General features: G+C 44.3%; 1 protein-coding gene across 1 annotated transcript in view; it reads left to right on the forward strand.

Moving 5' to 3' along the window:
* Positions 1-13,672, forward strand: part of LOC114252816 (ras-like protein family member 10B) — an 82,897-nt gene that overhangs the window by 24,643 nt on the left and 44,582 nt on the right. The window lies entirely within an intron of this gene.

Below are 13,672 nucleotides of genomic sequence, written 5' to 3' on the forward strand. Positions count from 1 at the left end.
TTATTCCTAAAAAATACATTAAATCAATAATAAAAACATTACACACACTACCATGTATTTGACGCACACATGCATACATACTGTTTATTTATTGTCAAACTTTTGTTCTTGACGTCTGTGGTCAAATTGAGAATAAAAAAATATAAAAAAAAGGTTTAATATTGTTTGTCTTTATTAATATTTTTCTATAGTGTAGTCTTGGCGGAATTTGTGATTATATAAGTATAATAGTATTTGAAAATAAAATCATAATAGTGTACGAACTTATAATTTCAATTAATTATAGTCGAATTTCGACTACCGGGCGACCACTAGTTATAAAATTAAATATATAGCCGAGTCTGACGTCATATCTCAAATTAGGTGGGGCGGCATTAGGGTTGTGATCCGCACGGGCGCCGGTAATCGTTTGCCACTATCTCAATCGTGAAATGATAATTTGAACCATAAAAATTTTTGAAATGTATTTTTCATTATTCTTTTTTATGTATCAAAAAAACAAACATCATAACATAGATTAAAAAAAAACTAACGAATCTATTCCGATAGTAATTTCAAGGATTCCACAAAAGTAATTTCCGTTTCTCAACCGTTCCCGTTGTCGAGATGAACTCTTAATTGTCCGGGAGAGAGCCGCAATTATATCGCCATTGCATTTTTATTGTACGTTTTACTGCACCGTACCGCAATTTGCATTGAAATGTTTAATGCAATTTTCATCGTATTCGGGTGTGCGGCGAATGCAATTAAACACTTCGAGCTTTGCAGAGTTTCGCGTTTATTAAAGGTTGGGTGAGACCTGCTGTTACACGGATGTTAAATCACTACATAGTATAAAACAAAGTCGTTTTCTCTGTCCCTATATCTGTCTGTCCCTATGTATGCTTAAATCTTTAAAACTACGCAACGGATTTTGATGCGGTTTTTTTTAATAGATAGAGTGGTTGAAGAGGAAGGTTTATATGTATCATAACATCCATTAAATAGTGAAGAAATCAATAATAAATTACAGTTTCCGAAGCGAAACGAGGGCGGGTCGTTAGTTTGTAATAAAACATGCAAAACTCTGCACACACCTATCTCACAGGTGCCATACGTGGGATTAATGGGATTCGATTAGCATGTCAACGAAATAGTCGCTTCTTAATATTGTTACGCCGGTGAGAGTAACGACATCTATCGCCGAATAGCCGAACGAATATCGAAGGACTTAGTAGCATCTATAACGTTTGAGGATTACAACGCCATCTATTGTCAGATATCACAAACCCACGATACTCGACTTTCGTGGAATGTTCTCGACGACTCTAGGGATTTCGTCTCGACTATAAAAGCGTTGCAGAGATGGCACGAGGTCAATCAGTAATCGGAACTACTCGAAGCGAAACAGCGAACGAATCACCTAAAGCGAAGCAGAAGAGGCGAATTGAAAATTTTAAAGTGTTTGTGAAGTGTTTAAAGCGTTCTAAGTGTTGAATACAGTTTTTAAGTTGTACTCCGGTAGAATTTTTATTTATACCGAACTCTAGCGCGTAACAATATCATAGAACGCTGTCAATTAATTTATTTTTCAACGGTTTCCGTTATTAAAAACATCACGTTTTTGGAACAAAAGGTGATATAGAAAAGTCTATGAAAAAGTCACTATCTCCCAATGAGTGCTTCACAAAGATTTGATTCAGTAGGTTCGAATCTTAGTCCGTACAAACAATACAGCTGATAGAGATGTATAAAATTCGCGTTCGATATTTAGGTCACGTCAAAAATATCCACTGAGCTTAAAAGGCTTTTATTTTTTAATCACTTAGTGTCAAATCACTCACTTAGTGTTGCAATTTTAATATATTTTTTACCGCTCCGTCTCTTTTTGAACCGGTGTACGAATTCAGATAAACTGAATCTCAGAATACAGAAAATGAATGTAATGTTCTCCGATGAAGAAATAGTCTCAATATTTACATTACTCGTATACGTTCACGATCGACTTCCACGGTGAAGGAATAAATAACAACGTGTAATAAAAATCAAACCCGCAAAATTATAATTTGTGTAATTACTGGTGGTAGGAACTCTTGTGAGTCCGCGCGGGTAGGTACCACCACCCTGCCTATTTCTGCCGTGAAGCAGTAATGCGTTTCGGTTTGGAGGGTGGGGCAGCCGTTGTAACTATACTGAGATCTTAGAACTTATATCTCAGGGTGGGTGGCGCATCTATGGGCACCAATCACACGTAGCACCAGGTGGGTTGTAAGCTCGTCCACCCATCTAAGCTATAAAAGCATGACGTAAGATGCTTCATTATTTTTTAAATCGAGGTGCGTCGCGACATTACGCTTATGAGATCCATGTGCCTTGGTGACAATATTTAGTGAGATATTTAGGTATTGCGTAAGGCATAATTTGGTTTCTTTATTGGTTTTGTTTGTTAATCTGTCTGAAAATCAGGGCCAATGAATGTTCGCCCCTAATTTATCTAAATTATCCAACCAAGATCAGTCCTTCTAATACTGTGCACAACACAAGCGCCACTGGAAAACGTATTTAAAGTCCCTTTTAACTGAAAACTGTTATCAAAATTTCTCAATCTTCTAATGTGATAGTTAAATACTTTCTACTACCAAATCAATGAGTAGTCATCAACAACCTTCAGACATGAGGTCTAAAGTCTCAGTTTTACAGCACAACGGCTGCCTCGCCCTTCAAACCGAAACGCATTACTGCTTCACAGCAGAAACAGGCAGAGCAGTGGTACCAAATACCCGTGCCTGATAATAAAACGCCGTACCACCAGTAAATGTCTGATGTAGGAAGACGGCAGCGATGGTATGATCACATGAGTAGGAAACCGGAAAACTTTCAAAAGCAAAGATTCAGAATGTACTTCAGTAATTGCGGGCGTGCATACGTCATTACGGATCCTCCCGATCCATTAACGGTGCTTTTAGGTACCATAAGCAACGGTCACCGTCTTCGTCAAACCCGTCGCTTGTGACGAAAGGCTCGACGAGTGAATTAACTCATAGACTCAGTCCACTGAGTTTCTCGCCGGATCTTCTCAGTGGGTCGCGTTTCCAATCCGGTGGTAGATTCTGCGAAGCACTACTCGTACTGGGGCCAGTGTTAACAACACTCCCGGTTTGAGCCCCATGAGCTCACCTACACATCAAGGAGAAGCTGAAATAGCCTCTCAAGGCTATCAGAATAGGTAGAAAAAAAATGCGGGTGTGGTAAGCCCACAACGGTAAAGTAGTCACCTTCGGTTCTGATGTCTAAGGGCTCCCAGGACGACTTTATGCCGGGTATAATAAATGTATCAACCCTTTACGTGTGATATACGTGTATATGTTTCTGTTTCATGAAGCCAAAAAACCGCAAGCGTGATGAGGTTAATGGATGCGGTTAGCAATAATATATATCCTTCATTCTCGTTTCATTTTCGTTCAGGGAATTAAGCAAAATGTATATAAAATTATTTGTTTGCTCTTTGTGCTCTGTTTGTATTGAATTAATACGTGTACGTAATGCAGACTGCCTCAATTCATACCTAAGTTTATATACTTAGTCTGGCCATAAATACTGTTACAATAAAAAATAATAAAAAAACTATTGCAAATAACATTTATTACTTTTACAGTGTGTTAGTTTAATACATAAATATAAAACAATTTAAAGTATAAAAAGCTTATTCGAAGTGGTCTCCATTGGCTGCAATACAATCCTTTAAACGTTGAGGCCAGTTATCAATAGAAGCACGCACTCTTTCCATGGAAAATTTTTCATTGCCAATCGTACGGATTTTTTTAGGGACTCCAAATTATCATGGCGTTTAGAGCAAGCCGTACTCTCTAAAACTGATCATAAATCATAATCCAGCGGACTAAGATCGGGACTAGACGACGGCCAGTCTTCAGCTCTGATGAAGTCCGAAACGTTCGTTTCCAACCAAGACTGCGTAGACCGAGCTTTATGACCTGGCGCCGAGTCTTGCTGGAAGGACCATTCTTGATTATTGAACATGGTGTTGTTAAGGGGCTTCACTACCTTCTCAAGAATGGTATCTTGATACACTTGTGCCGATGTTTTGATACCTTTTTCACAAAAGTATGGCTCAGTCACTCCTTCATAGCTAATACCCCACCAAACCATCACTGAAGTCGGATAGTGCCCACGTTACACTCTGTCGACTAATTGGGAAGCTTCCTTAGAGCTTTGAGCATAAATACGGTCATTTTGTTTGTTAAAATGTTGCTCAATTGTAAAAATTTTCTCATCCGTAAACAAATTTTTTCTATGACCTCCCTTTGCTCGTGGTAGGCTGCTGGAGGAGTGGGCGGTCGCGGTCGGTCTCTGTATCGTTAATAGGGGCTCGATCGCGACTTGCGTGCGGTGGACGGGCGAGTCTATCGTGGACTTGACGTTCGCGAGCTCGCCCGTCGCACGGCGCATCCTCGGCTGGAGAGTGGTGGTGGGGCGGAATCGTTGTCCGATCACCGGTATATCCGGTACGATCTTTCTGCCCCTGCGCCGACGCCGGCTGCAGGTACCCGCGGGGTTGACCCCCCGCAGAGTGCATCCCGGTCATTCCCTAGGTGGGCACTGAAGCTCCTGAACAGGGAGCTCCTGGTGGAGGCCTCTATGGTGGCGGCGTGGGCGCCCAAGCGCCCACAACCTGTCGATGTGGAAACCGAGGCCGAATGGTTCCGGGGCGCGATGCACCGCATATGTGATGCCTCGATGCCCCGGGTCGGCTCTCGGCACTCTGGACGGCGACAGTCGCCCTGGTGGTCACCCGAAATTGCAAGACTGCGTGCGGTCTCCATTCGGGCGAGCCGCCGGTGCACTAGACACCGCCGTCGCCGCCGCCTGCGGCGCGACGAGCCCGTCGCGTTCGCGGAGGAGGAAGCTCGGCTGCACCGCGAATATCGCGCTGCGAAGGACGCCCTGCGGCTGGCCATCAGGCGGGCCAAGGAGCAGAACATGGAGAGACTCTTGGAGGCGCTCGAAGCGGATCCGTGGGGGAGCCCATACAAATTGGTACGCGGCAAGTTGCGCCCGTGGGCCCCCTCTATGACTGAGCGTCTCCAGCCCCAGCAGCTGCGGGACATCGTTTCGGCGTTGTTCCCGCAGGAGCGGGAGGGTTTTGTCCCTCCCGCTATGGGCGGGCCGTCTGACACCGTCGACGGCCAAGCTCCTGCTGAGGTGCCCCGTATTACCGAGGCAGAGCTCCGGGTGGCCGTTGTCAAGATGACTGCGAAAGACACGGCCCCCGGCCCGGACGGAGTCCACGGCCGGGTATTGGCCTTGGCCCTCGGTGCCCTTTGGGACCGGCTCCTTGAGCTATATAATGGCTGCTTGGAGTCGGGACGGTTTCCGTCGCTCTGGCGGACGGGTAGACTTGTGTTGTTGAGGAAGGAGGGGCGCCCGGTGGATACAGCCGCCGGGTATCGTCCTATCGTGCTGCTGGACGAGGCGGGAAAATTGCTGGAACGTATTCTGGCTGCCCGCATCGTTCGGCACCTGGTCGGGGTGGGGCCTGACCTGTCGGCGGAGCAGTACGGCTTCCGGGAGGGCCGTTCGACCGTGGATGCAATTCTTCGCGTGCGGTCCCTCTCGGACGAGGCCGTTTCTCGGGGTGGGGTGGCGCTGGCGGTGTCTCTTGACATCGCCAACGCATTTAACACTCTGCCCTGGACCGTGATAGGGGGGGCACTGGAGAGGCATGGAGTGCCCCTCTACCTCCGCCGGCTGGTTGGGTCCTATTTGGGGGCCAGGTCGGTCATATGTACCGGGTACGGTGGGACCCTTCATCGTTTTCCGGTCGTGCGTGGTGTTCCACAGGGGTCGGTTCTCGGCCCCCTCTTGTGGAATATCGGGTACGACTGGGTGCTGAGGGGCGCCCTCCTCCCGGGCCTCCGCGTTATTTGTTACGCGGACGACACGTTGGTCGTGGCCCGGGGGGATGATTTTAGGGAGTCTGCCCGTCTCGCCACAGCGGGAGTGGCCCTCGTCGTCGGAAGGATAAGGAGGCTGGGTCTCGACGTGGCGCTCAGTAAATCCGAGGCTCTGTGGTTTCACGGGCCGCGGAGGGCGCCACCAGTTGACACCCACATCGTGGTTGGAGGCGTCCGGATAGGGGTCGGGGTGCAGTTGAAGTACCTCGGCCTCGTGTTGGACAGCCGGTGGGCTTTTCGTGCTCACTTTGCGGAGCTGGTCCCCCGATTGATGGGGACGGCCGGTTCTTTGAGCCGGCTGCTCCCGAATATTGGGGGACCGGATCAGGTTGTGCGCCGCCTCTACGCGGGGGTGGTGCGATCGATGGCCCTGTACGGTGCACCTGTGTGGGCTGAGCCGCGCAACCGGGCCACTATGGCTCGGTTCCTGCGCCGGCCGCAGCGCACCGTTGCCATCAGGGTCATTCGCGGATATCGCACCGTCTCCTTCGAGGCGGCGTGTGTTTTGGCTGGGACGCCGCCATGGGAGCTGGAGGCGGAGTCGCTCGCTGCCGACTATCGGTGGCGCAGCGAGCTTCGTGCTCGGGGCGTGGCGCGTCTCCCCGAAAGTGAGCTGCGGGCGCGGAAGGCCCATTCTCGGCGGTCCGTGCTCGAGTCGTGGTCGAGGCGATTGGCCAACCCCACGTGGGGGCTACGGACCGTCGAGGCGGTTTACCCGGTCTTTGATGACTGGGTGAATCGTGGCGAAGGACGTCTCACCTTTCGTCTGGTGCAGGTGCTGACCGGGCACGGATGCTTCGGGAAGTACCTGCGCCTGATAGGGGCTGAGCCGACGACGAGGTGTCACCATTGTGGACACGACCTGGACACGGCGGAGCATACGCTCGCTGTCTGCCCCGCTTGGGAGGTGCAGCGCCGTGTCCTGGTCGCAAAGATAGGACCTGACTTGACGCTGCCTGGCGTCGTGGCGTCGATGCTTGGCAGCGATGAGTCATGGAAGACTATGCTCGACTTCTGCGAGTGCACCATCTCGCAGAAGGAGGCGGCGGGGCGAGTGAGGGAAAGCTCTCCTCACTACGCAGAAACCCGCCGCCGCCGAGCAGGGGGTCGGGACCGGGGTCGTATCCGTGACCTGGCCCCCTAAGAGCTAGGGGTCCCACCCGTTTGTGCGGGGAGGGACCCAGACGTGGGGTGGCGTGCTCTGCACGCTCACCCGCAATAGGAAGCCGGGTGATGGTAGACCGCGTTCCCCCGACCGCTCTGGGGGAAGGTGTAACGCGGCGCCATCAAAGCGGGCTCTCGGCCCGCTGAACGAGGGAACCGGTGGTCGTGTCGCTGGCGGCCACCGGTCCGGCGTCCGTGGGACGGTGGGGTGGATGTAATGTGCTCTGCGTCAACCCTGTCCCGCCGTTTCAATAGCCCCGACTGGGCTCCGGCCCGGTACGAGGTAGGGCGCCGGTTGTGAGCGGCAGGAGTTTTTAGTGAGGTTCAACTCCCACATACCCCACCTTTTTCTCCTGTTAAAAAAAAAAAAAAAAAAAAAATTACCTCCCTTTGCGTACCGCTTCAGTAGTTATTTCGATTTTACCACCCTATCTATTCTCTTTTAAATTATCAGTGAAGAAATGACCAGTACGTTATAGGCTACAAGTCCTAAGTCATCTTTTAAAATACGCGACATGGTTCTAGGTGCTATCTTCATCTCCCGAGATAAAATCTTTGCTTTCGGACATGATTTCTTCGAATTCTTTCCCTTACTGCTTTGACCACATTTTTCGTACGAACACTACGTGGACGGCCAGATCTTTTTCTGTCACAAACAGAGGAGGTCTCATTGCACCTATTAATAGCCCGGTACACAAACATTTTACTAATACCAAGCGTATGGAGAGTTTTAAAAATTGCATTTGGCTCCATACCTACTTTGTGTAATGCAATCACAGCGATTCGGTTCTCTTTATCACCCCACTCCATTTTAATATCGCAAAATATTGTACAATGTATTGGCGCCAAAATGAGAAAACTCAATGAGCAATCATATAAAAATGACAGATTCCAAATTCAAATGTAATATTTTGTTTATCTTTAATTGTAACAGTATTTATGGCCAGACTAAGTATAGTTAGGGGAGGTTGATGGGGGAGATGTGCTCCGCACTAAACGCTTCACTTTCCCCCCTTTGCCTTTTCTGTGTCATGCGAGGTTCGGACGTGGGTTATTGAGCAACAGGAGATTTTAGTCAGTTCGACTCCAACATTCCCCGCCCTCCGTCCCTAGTGGAGGGCGGAAGTCCGGCGATTTCCTCCTACCAAAAATATAATCTGGACTGGGCTGGATGGAATCTGAGGTGACTTGGATTTGCCACAGCACAGAATTCGATAGGATAACAGTACCTATACTCCTAGGTGCTCACAATATATCGCTACAGTTACTCAGATTAGTGGGATTTGTTTAGGGTGTGAGTGTACGGTAAGTACCTACCGCTACTATGATTAGTTCTGCTTCTGTTAGTGAATCAGTCGTGCTTTTCACGGATAGAACAGAGCCGTTATATAATACAATAATTGAAATCTCATGTCGATCGCACATAATGATTGCGAAGCGGGTGTTCTTTTTTCAACAAGTCAAGCTTTCCACAACCTTTGCAAATATCTTGAGTGCGATATTTTATAAAAATCAACAAAAGCTGACGACATTCCAACAGGATTGCAGCGTCGATTGTTAATCAAATTGATCAATGATTCGCTCAGGCTCCGACATGAACAATTAAATATTAATGAACGAAAAAGCCATTCATCACTGGATTACAGAACATTAAACAAAACAATTGAATACGGTAGAAAACTCTTGTAAAGATTTGAATAAATATATTGCAAATAATAAAAATTCATCATCTGTACAAATAAAATATAACTATATATACCTATGTAGTTTAAATACTGAAAAACACGCTTGAATAACAAATACTGATCTAAAAAAAATTTTCATCTCTCTTTTTCTTCTTTTGATACTGGTAAGTAAGTATATTAGAGCGAAGTTAAGAAAAAATTTTTTCATTATGAAATAAATCATTGCATCAAATTGAGATCAATCTTGCAATTTAGCGCTAAATTTGGTGTGGAATCGATCAGGCTCGGAACAGCTTTTTTTTTATTACCCTTGTAGGTATACGAGCGCACGGCCTACCTGTGATGAGTGGTTACCGTCGCCCATGGACTTCAGCAATGCCAGGGGCAGAGCCAAGCCGCTGCCTAACGCTCAATACTCTCCACAAGTCTCGTTTGAAGAAGGACCTGTTATAACGCTCGGGAAACACCTTGGAGGGGAGCTCATTCCATAGACGGATGGTACGTTGCAAAAAAGACCTCTGGAAACGCACTGTGGATGACCGCAGTGGCTCCAGGTAGAATGAAGTATGTAGTAGAAGAGTAAGTCTTGGTTGCAGCCTATAAAAGGTAGAAAAACTGATATTTTTCTTTTAGTTGGCCAATTTCTAAGAATAACGTCACGAACAAAAGTCAGAGCTATCGTTACAAATCCAAGCACGTAGGAACTTTGTAAGATCGTTCCCTCTTCCTGTTTTATTAAAAGAAATTGTTTCATAAACAGCGTCGGCTATGTTTTCGTAACGTGACAGCGTAATTGACTTGATCACTTTTTTCGGCGTTGATGGGCGGAAACGACGTCCTAAATGTGACTTGCCATAGTTAATGACCCATAACCTTAATATTACGAGAGTGGCTCTAAGAAATAAGGAAGATACCGTGGGCGAAAAACTGCCTTTTTTTATTGCTTAGATGGGTGGACGAGCTCACAGCCCACCTGGTGTTAAGTGGTTACTGGAGCCCATAGACATCTACGACGTAAATGTGCCACCCACCTTGAGATATAAGTTCTAAGGTCTCAAGTATGGTCACCTTGTCCTTGTCCTTGTCCATTAAGTAAATCGTCAGATTTTTTTCCGAGCATATCTGCTGTATCTTCAACCTGGTGTTTGACAATAGTCGGAGTACACAAATAGTACAAAGTGATCGTCTTAGTCCACCTCGAGTCCGTTTGAAGTCATAATCGTATTGGAATAAGGGTTATTCTATTCCATTTACTTTAAAAAGTACTGAGTGACAGACTTTGGCGCATTCAATTAAGGGGCATTCTTTGAACCCGCCAATAATTACATTATAAATGCGGGTTTTTTTTTCTTTCTTTTTATTGCTTTGATATGTGGACGAGCTCACAGCCCACCTGGTGTTAAGTGGTTACTGGAGCCCATAGACATCTACAACGTAAATGCGCCACACACCTTGAAATATAGTTCTAAGGTCTCAGTATAGTCACAACGGCTGCCCCACCCTTCAAACCGAAACGCATTACTGCTTCACGGCAGAAATAGGCGGGGCGGTGGTACCTACCCGTGCGGACTCACAAGAGGTCCTACCACCAGTAATTACGCAAATTATAATTTTGCGGGTTTGATTTTTATTGCACGATGTTATTCCTTCACCGTGGAAGTCAATCGTAAACATTTGTTAAGTATGTATTTATTAGAAAAATTGGTACCCGCCTGCGGGATTCGAACACCGGTGTATCGCTTGATACGAATGCATTACCTTCTACATTATCCTTCTACGTGGAGACAGTTAAGTCGCGATTAGAAATAAAATACAAACCTTAATATCAATATTCCAAATAAATCAGTAAATACAAAATACTTCTAAATAAATGAGTGATCTAAAATTGATTTTATCAAAACTAAACGGAGACCAACCTGTCTAATATAATTAATTAATGTATTTGAGCTGGAGAGGCGGAGGCCGACCGACAGAAGTTGTAAATTAACGTTGCGAAGCTTTCGGTCTGTTTATCTCGGTTTCATTATCTAAATTAAGAAAAAGTTTAGTCCCGCTACGCAAGGAGAAGACCCCGGACAAACGACAACATCGTGGCGTTCTTAATTTTTTTTTTATTGCTTAGATGGGTTGCTGAGCTCACAACCCACCTGGTGTTAAGTGGTTACTGGAGCCAATAGATATCTACAACGTAAATGCGCCACCCACCTTGAGATACAAATTCTAAGGTCTCAGTATAGTTACAACGGCTGCCCCACCCTTCAAACCGAAACGCATTACTGCTTCACGGCAGAAACAGGCAGGGCGGTGGTACCCACCCGTGCGGACTCACAAGAGGTCCTACCACCAGTAAAAAAGTAAAGTTACCACCAGTAAAGTTAAATTTCAACGACACGAAGGCTTTGTATTGAGAAGTGTTTTATTTTGTGTACAATCAGAATAGATCGCTCCTAAAGTGGCCAAATGTACATTTCTTTCCCAACATCGAATGGGTCGTGTGGACCACTTTACAATTCTGCCAATGTAGTTCGACATGGAAATTCTAAGTCTCGAAGATCAATTGCTTTTGATGTCTCTGGATGAAGATTTTCAGCTAAATTATTTAAAGAAATATTTTTTTCTGAGATGTTCGCTAGTTATCATAATTAATTACAATTTGAGTCGTTTAACCTTTAAGTTTATTACCGAAAATGTATAAATACAAATACATTTTAGAGGGACAAATATTGATTTGTTAACTTTTGACAAAATAACCAACGACGCTGGAGGCAAAAGGCATCTAAAATAATTATTACAAACAATTATAAGTACTATTCCTATGTAATAAAAATAATTCATTTCTCAATTTGAATACGAGCATTAGCCTGTTTCTATACAAAGAATTCGTTAAGGAATTTATAATACAATATATTATACTTTTCATTATAACATTCCTTGCGTGAATTTGCCAAATTCTTCGTAGAGGGGCTGAAAAAAAATTTCTCTGCTAAAAAAATTTCATCATAAAGAAAATTGGCGATATCTTCCCAAGTTTCGTAATTTTTCATTTCTCGGTTTTTGTAGATAGCACCAGTTTCTTCAATCTTCAATACAAATAATAAAATGGAAATAAATAAAAAAATTGAAAGGGTTTTTTATGACCTCAAAAGCCAGAGGAGAGTGCGGACAATATATAGAGCAAGCATTATATTAAAGATGAATGAACTAGATCAAAGTTGTGATCTGTATTCAATTTTTGAAAGGTACGTTGGTTAAAATAAATGATGATCCATATACTTTACACCTCAGAACAATTTTTATTTTAGCTCGCAGTAAGCATTTTCCTGTCTATCTTTGAGGCGAATTAATCAAGCATTCTATTTCGAAAGATGCAATTTTTTGAGCTAGTTATCTTTGTTTTGTCCGTATCCTTAATTGGAATCTTCAAATGCTGCGTCTAGGCACAAATATTGCCAAGAAAATTCTTATCCAACATATTTCCACGAACGACTTTCACTATGAAGGATTTACATGGTTATAATAAAAATTACACCTGCAAAAATTTTAAGTTAGCGTGATAACTTCGGCGTAGTGCGCATTGTGAGTCCAGATTAGTACTCATATCCAGTTTTTTTTTTTTTTTTTTTTAACGCTAGGGATTTACGGATACCCTGTCCGGGGGGGTAACGAACCGGGTTATGTCGGACTCCCGCGCCTCCTGAGCGGAAGAGGGGGACGAGAAGGTCCTCCACCTCCCCGAATTCCTCGCAAGAGACTACGCCTTAAAAAAGGCGCGCGAAGCACTTGCCCCGCAGAACGACTACCGACTAAACCCCATCGAGCTCCACCACACCGGCTACACCAGACCTACGGTACCGCAGTGCGCGCCGAAATTATATTTATCTTTTAAAGCTTATATCTACTATTATATCTTACTATCTAGCCCCTAGCTTACCTAGATTAATTCTCAGGTATCGTGTGAGAATGTAGACGAGTCGTTTTGTGAGTAACCCTTTAACATCGTTGGCTCCTGCCTTTAACATTTTCGACAACGGATTACTACATAGTTGCGTTTCTCTTAGGCGCAGGATTGTTGTAAGAGCTTCGGCCCCGATCGAAAATAAAATCTACGGTTGGGCAGCCCTTAAACAATAAAGCTGAGGCTTTCAGCATAATGACATGATTTCAATGTCTGTCGATTTCGGTAACTGCGGCTCTGCATCAGCTATACAGAGAAATAAATAGTCTAATTAGGAGTGCAAGTGAGATTTATCTAAAACTGCCTTTACCGGGCTTAAACTCGAGCTGCATTTTTTTAATACGCTTTTATTAGCTTCAGACGTATGTATGTTTGTAACGGAATCTTTGAACATGATTTTGACCCCCTTTAAAACGTCGAATTAACTCGAAATTTGGTATACTTATTAAGGACCGATGACAATTCAATATTAAAAAAAGAATTGAAAAAAATATTTTGAAAAAATTTAAATTCAACTAAAAAATGAAAAATAATTAATTGTTTAAAAAACTACCAAAATACGCTTTTATAGAAAATGTAAAATTTATTTTCTCTTTTTTAGTCGGATTTTCTATAAAAGCGTATTTTGTTAGTTTTTTAAACTATTATTTATTTACATAATAATATGACGATATGCAGAAGCAACAAGGTTATGTAAAATAAATTCAAAAATTATTAATTTAAAATAACAAGCGCACGATTAAGTCGTAAAAGTACTTTTGATTATGCGTAAGAGTAAGGAAATATAATTGAGACAAAGACTTTGGCTGCCCAAGAACTCCTGGTGCCGATTAATAGCAAGTGAGCTTGTTATTTACGCTAACGCTTACGAGACGCGGTTGTCTTTTTTTATTAGCATTTTTCTAAACTTATATTGA

Source organism: Bombyx mandarina, chromosome 16, assembly GCF_030267445.1.
Source record: "Bombyx mandarina strain Sakado chromosome 16, ASM3026744v2".
Lineage (NCBI taxonomy): Eukaryota > Metazoa > Arthropoda > Insecta > Lepidoptera > Bombycidae > Bombyx > Bombyx mandarina.